The sequence below is a fragment of the Pteropus vampyrus genome, unplaced genomic scaffold (assembly GCF_000151845.1).
Source record: "Pteropus vampyrus isolate Shadow unplaced genomic scaffold, Pvam_2.0 Scaffold102, whole genome shotgun sequence".
NCBI lineage: Eukaryota > Metazoa > Chordata > Mammalia > Chiroptera > Pteropodidae > Pteropus > Pteropus vampyrus.
Window position 1 is genome coordinate 2,259,967 of NW_011888883.1, and position 6,069 is coordinate 2,266,035.

The following is a 6,069-nucleotide window of genomic DNA, read 5'->3' on the forward strand; positions in this document are numbered from 1 at the left end:
GAATAAGGTCTTAGTGTTCTTAGTAAATATTGTACACATATCAGTTTCATGGTTTTGATAATTGTCCTGTGGTTATATAAGATGTTAATATTAGGGGGAAATGGGTGAGGGGAATATGGAAATACTGTATATTTTTATTTTGTAACTTTTAAGTCTAAAATTATTTCAAAATTCAAAATAATTTTAAATATTGGATAATATACCAAAAAACTAAAATAAAGAAGTTTCATATAAGATAGGAAGCTAGACCAAGCCTTATTCTTTGAATTCTAAGAAAGGGAACATAATATTACCAACTAGGGAAGAGAGCTGTTAGAGCAGGGGTCCCCAACCCCAGGGCCATGGACTAGTACTAGTCTGTGGCCTGTTAGGGACTGGGCCGCACAGCACTAGGAGAGCAAGGAAAGCTTTATCTGTATTTGCAGCCGTTCCCCAGCGCTATCATTACCACCTCAGCTCTACGTCAGGTCATCAAGCATTAGATTCTCATAGGAGCACCGGTCCCTAGTACCAGAAATGTTGGGGACCACTGTGTTAGAGGCCCGTCAGACTCCATTTGAGAGTTAGGGCCAAGAGGCAGCAGGGATACAGATCAAGAAGTCATCACACTGATTGTAAGTCACTTTATTACCATAGTAAGATAACATTCATAAGCCTTGAGGTTGAGGTAAAATGTTTTAATATATACACAATAATTAATTGTTTTTTAGTTTGGCCACCATTTATTTCAAAGCTTCAAAGCTTGTCGATGGTGTGAATTTACATTTTGATGGATGGAAATGCTGCAGAAGTAAATGTTGGTTATCTTCATCTTAAAGATATCCATGCCCTAACATTTAGATTCAAATGATATTCGATGGTATTGAGCTTGAATCTTAAGAAAATCAGAAATCTTCTGGTTTTTAGTTATGGAAAGCTCTTATCTAATTCTTTAATTATAAGAAAGCTTAGCAAAAATGACATTTTCTCAAAAAGCATCTAAATGACCCTTTTCCTCAAAAAAAAAAAAAAAATCTGAGTTTCATGATAAGACAGACAATTCCATTAAGTCAGAGTTCATCTCCATCAGATGTGATTAGGGCCCAGGGTTATTTAGGATAAACTTGGCTATTGAAAAACCACATCTGTGAAGTAAAAAAGTTAAGAAAGGATTCATTGGCTTGTGGGCTGGATGAACATGTTACATTTACCCAAAGAAAGATTTGTTATTTCTTCAACCTTTGATTTTTATCATAAAATCAAGCAGAAATCATAGTAGGTATAGTTTTATTATTTTAGTTGCCATATTTTTTTGGAATTATGTTTGAGATAATGCAGAAGAGTTAATTAAATAAGATGTTTGTAGCCACTTATATATAAAGTTGGGATAGGTTTAGTTATACAAGCCTTTGTTATAATAGTGTTTCCATGAGAAAAATTCATATTACATCACCTAGCTTATAGCTTTTTGTTCCCCCCCAAGATATAATTTACCATATGTACAAAGACTGCTATTTGGATTCCCATGGATATCTTTATCCAGCATTTTGTCAGAGGGGAAATTGCCTTCTGCATAATCGGGAATAATTGAAATAATTGGAAGTATAATGAGAGCCAACATTTAGAAGCTCCCTTGTGCTTCTTTCTACTCTGCAAAATAAAATTATCACTGAATGCATTCATGTTTTAAAATTTAAGCAGACTTGGTAAATGAATCGTTTTCTAAATATGTAGAGGGGCTTATATAAGGTTGTTGTGTCCCTAAAACAGGTGTTAAAAGATCTTTTTAAACTTCCCAATATATTTGCAAATTTACCATGATGAAGTGGTAATTTGCAATATAGAGCTGATTACAGAAATCAGGATATAGTTGAACTATATTTTTAAAAATTCATATTATTTTCTGTTCTGCTTTTTATGATACATGTAACATCATTAACAATGTTCTCAGGTGTCCCTGAGAGATTCATAGACTTGTTCTGTTTTTAGTGGTTGATAGGAATTGGCTTAAAAAAGAAAGTCATTCATATGTGTGTGGTTCCCAGGATCCATTTTAACATCTGGCCAAATTTTGCATTCTTTTTTCTTTTTTTTAAACGCTTTACAGCGCCTGATATTCCTAGATGGTCTCCCATCCAAGTACTAAACAGGCCTGAACCTGCTTAGCTTCCGAGATCAGACGAGATCGAGCACGTTCAGGGTGGCATGGCTGTAGACTCAAATTTTGCATTCTTATTCACTTCATTTCTTCATTCAAGTCTAGAAGGCATAGTGATATGACTGAAAAAATCTGGGAAAGGGCTTGGGTAAAGCAAGCTGTGATTTCCTTCTTTAGGAAATATTTTTGAAGCATCATCATTAGACCTTTGTTTTATATCTCCTTTTGGGGTGGTTGGGGAAAAGGGCAGTTAAGCATACAGCCAGGAATAGAGTCCAATAAGCCATCCGGTTGTTTTAGGGAAAATATCGCTTACCCAGGTAACTCTGCCCTGCTGCCCTCAGAAAGACTGATATTTCTTTTTTAGTTACCACAGGATAGATTCTCCATGTTTCTTCCTGAAATTACTTACTTCCAAAGCTAGGTCCTGAGCAGGATATCTAGTTGTTGAAGTCTAATCACACAGTACTGCCCTGGCTTCATAGAAGCTAGGGAAAAAGTCTCTTGGCTTCTGACTTCAGGAAGTAGGACCAATAAGGAAAGAAATTCCTCAGACATTTCATTTCAAAGGTGTTTCAAAAGGTGCTGGGCAGGCAGAAAATGTGATAGCACTCCAGGGACATTTTTGTTACAGTAGATTGACTGTAACAAAATAAAGACATAAAATATGTCCAAATTAAAAGAAAGGTGACTTTGCTTTATTATTTCTTCTTCGAATCATATATTTTATTTTTAAAGTAGACTTTCTTTTCAGACATATCTTGTCACTTGCCCTTATCACTTTTTTGTCTCTGTGTATATAGGACATCTTGACTTTGGTAGGCCATAAATGTAAAACCTTAGCAAATTAAACCTAAGGGGATAAAAACTCATTTTCCTTACCCCTAACCCTGTGCTGGCTTTTCTCATGAGTGTCATCACTAGCTGACCTGTTTCTCTACATGGAAATACTGAAATTATTTTTCTCCTCCATGGTGTGAGAGAACCTGCCAATTTTTCCTTTCTGATATTTTCTTTAGACCTCATTCTCTTACCTACTAACCTGAAAGTTATATCACTAACTTGGATCTCTGTGAAAAATATTAATATGCTGGATCTGAGGAGTACTGTGGTTCAAGCAGAAGGAATAGGAGTCCTTTAAAAAAAATTAAGGATTTCTTTAATTTAAAAAATATGTATTATGATTGTCGGAAATTTAAAAACAAGTCTAAAAAGGAAAATAAATTTTCCTGAGTTATATCCTTCATCATTAGCATTTTGGTGTTTTCCTTCCTGTTTTTTTCCTCTGCATGCACGCTCGGGGGGGTCGGGGGAGGTTAATGGAGAAAGAAGGCAGTTTTTTCAAAACTGGATTGTGTATTGTGTCTAATGTTAAATACTGCTTTCTTTATGTTACAAATGGTTTCCTACCTCATTTAATAATAACGACACCTGATATTTAGTGTTTTATGATAGTCTCTCTCCTAAGCACTTTATACTTATCAACTCATTTAGTCTTTTCAGGAGCCCCTAATATAAGTATTATATTATCTACATTTGTTACATGAGGAAACTGACATGAGTCACAAAAATGTTCAAAAAGTTGTTCATGTTTACAAAGCTATTAAGTGATAGAGGTGAGATTCCAACCTAGATCTCATTCCAGAGTCTGTGCTTTTAACAATTAAGCTGTTGACTTCCATCATTATGAACCATAATTTGTAATATCTATTTGATATTCAATCATGAATGGAACTGATTTTGCTTCTTTCCCTTAACGTTTTATCTTTGTGAACAGTTTCCCTGGCCATGAATCTGGTTTGCAAACATAATATTTAATGGTTGCATAATATTCATTTGTATGACTATTTTGTATGAACTCTGAGGCTATTTCCTGTCTTTAAGATGGTAAACAGTGCTGCCCCCTATGTGGGCGTGGGGCAGAAAGCATCTTTGGGTCTAAGGTCTCCCTACCACAACCATGACAAAAGATCTTGTTTTAGGAGTCTATGCCAAAAGAAATGAAGATGCACCAGAATTTATATGGACAGGAAATAGTTTTGATAAATTGATTTCTGGAAAGTCAAGAGAAAAGTAATCATTCTGAACAACCTTTGAAGGCAGGCAAAGCATGAACCTGTTATGGCCTGCATCCTGACTTCCCCAGCATCGTGTTATCCTAGGCAAAAAGGCAGATGAAATAAATGACCAGGAAAACCAGAATGAAGGCCAAGAAAATATCAGAGTTGCTATTGCATCAGAGTACAGGCAGCTTCATGACAAAGAGATCTTATCTATGGAGGCAAACCAATGGGGAGATACCCAGGCTATAGTGGCAGGAGGACTTCTTGGTCTATATGAATATGAAGAGCTAAAGCAGAAAAAGAAACTCTTATATTTGCTCAGCTACAGCGAAGTGGGATCGGCAGGCCTGGCAGAAAGCAGAGAGGAGTCCTGCTTGCTTCTGGGTAGAACTTGGCCTCCTACGTGATAGAGACTCTACCCAATGAAGTGATGCCTACTATATTTTCACAAAATTATTGAGAAGAATTTCTAAAGTGCTAATAGCAAAGCTCAGGTCAAGGTCACACCTAAATCTTGGGGAGAGAAATGAAAAATTGGATCTTTTTAAAGTATGGCCACAGGATGTAATGACCCTCCAGTCCTCTTAGAAATTCTGTATAGGAGCAGCTTTAGTGCAAGTAGAGTGCCACTGGTATTTGTGCAGAGAGAATTTTCTCCCTGATGGTAGTCTTAACAAGGCTTCTGCAAATAATGACTTCATGAGGGCTGACATGGGAGAATCTGCTGTATGTTTAGCCATTGTGACTGCTGCAAAGCTCAACTTGCCACTTAATATAATAGATTTGCCCTTCTTTGTGAAAATAAGCCCAGACATAAGCCAACAAGTCAAGAGATATCATTGGAGTCAAGGCTAGGAGACCACACAAGTTGATGACATTGATGCTGAGGGAAGGATCATATTAGCTGACACCCTCTGTTACGTGGTGTCAGCTAATATGATCTTCAGTCTGAAGTTCATCAAAATGGTACAGCCTTGACAAGTGCCACGGATATAGCTTTGGGGACAAGTATCACTAGAATTTTTACCAATTTATACTGGTGGCACACCAAACTATTTGAGGCCAGCATTGAAAAAGGGACTATGTCTGGAGGATGTGTCTACTTGAACATTATACAAGACAGATACGGATTGTCAACTAGCTGATGTTAATAACTTTGGATAATATAGATCTGCAGGGCCACGTATGGCAACAACACAGCTGAACAGATGTGTGACTCACTCTAAGTAGGCTCATTTGGACCGATAAAGATGAGATTTCACATCTTAGAAAAGCCTGACCAACAGGCTAACAAGGACTCTAATACAGTCAAGAAAAGGATATTATTTAATTTAAATATTATGAAATGCCGACATTGTGCCTTAAATTGGACAGTTGAACTTCAAAATACTTTTGAATAAATGGATCAAAATATTTTAAAGGAAACGATTGATAGTATTTTTAAAATATAGAACAAGATGAAATATGTGTTCCTTAATTTTTTTTAAATTTAGGCAAAGATTCAGTAATTTTAAGGATAAAGCTCATGTCTGCTTGGCAAGAATTTTTTTAAAAGATATTCTGTAAATGGTAATCAATTGTTTACACAGTACCTAATCGCTTGTAAGTGTGTGCAATTGGACTGAGAGGCAAAATACAGTGTTTTGAATTTCTAAAACTAGAAACTGTGAACAAACTAAAAGTTACTGTTAAATTCTCATTAACAATAAATTCAACTTTTTGTACAAAAAAATAAATCATGTTGGAGAAAAGATTCTCGTGCATAAGCTTTTGCCAAATTTGTAATTATTTCCTAGTCCAGAGGCGATGAATATTTTTGAGGCCTTTGATACATTTTGCCATATTACTCTCCAGAATATTCATATCAAT

General features: G+C 35.9%; 1 protein-coding gene and 1 pseudogene across 1 annotated transcript in view; one reads left to right on the top strand and one right to left on the bottom strand.

The window, feature by feature from the left end:
• UBE3D (ubiquitin protein ligase E3D) overlaps positions 1–6,069 on the top strand; it is a 147,273-nt gene that overhangs the window by 99,596 nt on the left and 41,608 nt on the right. The gene's annotated exons all lie outside the window — the stretch shown is intronic.
• Positions 2,078–2,196, bottom strand: LOC111742850 (annotated as a pseudogene).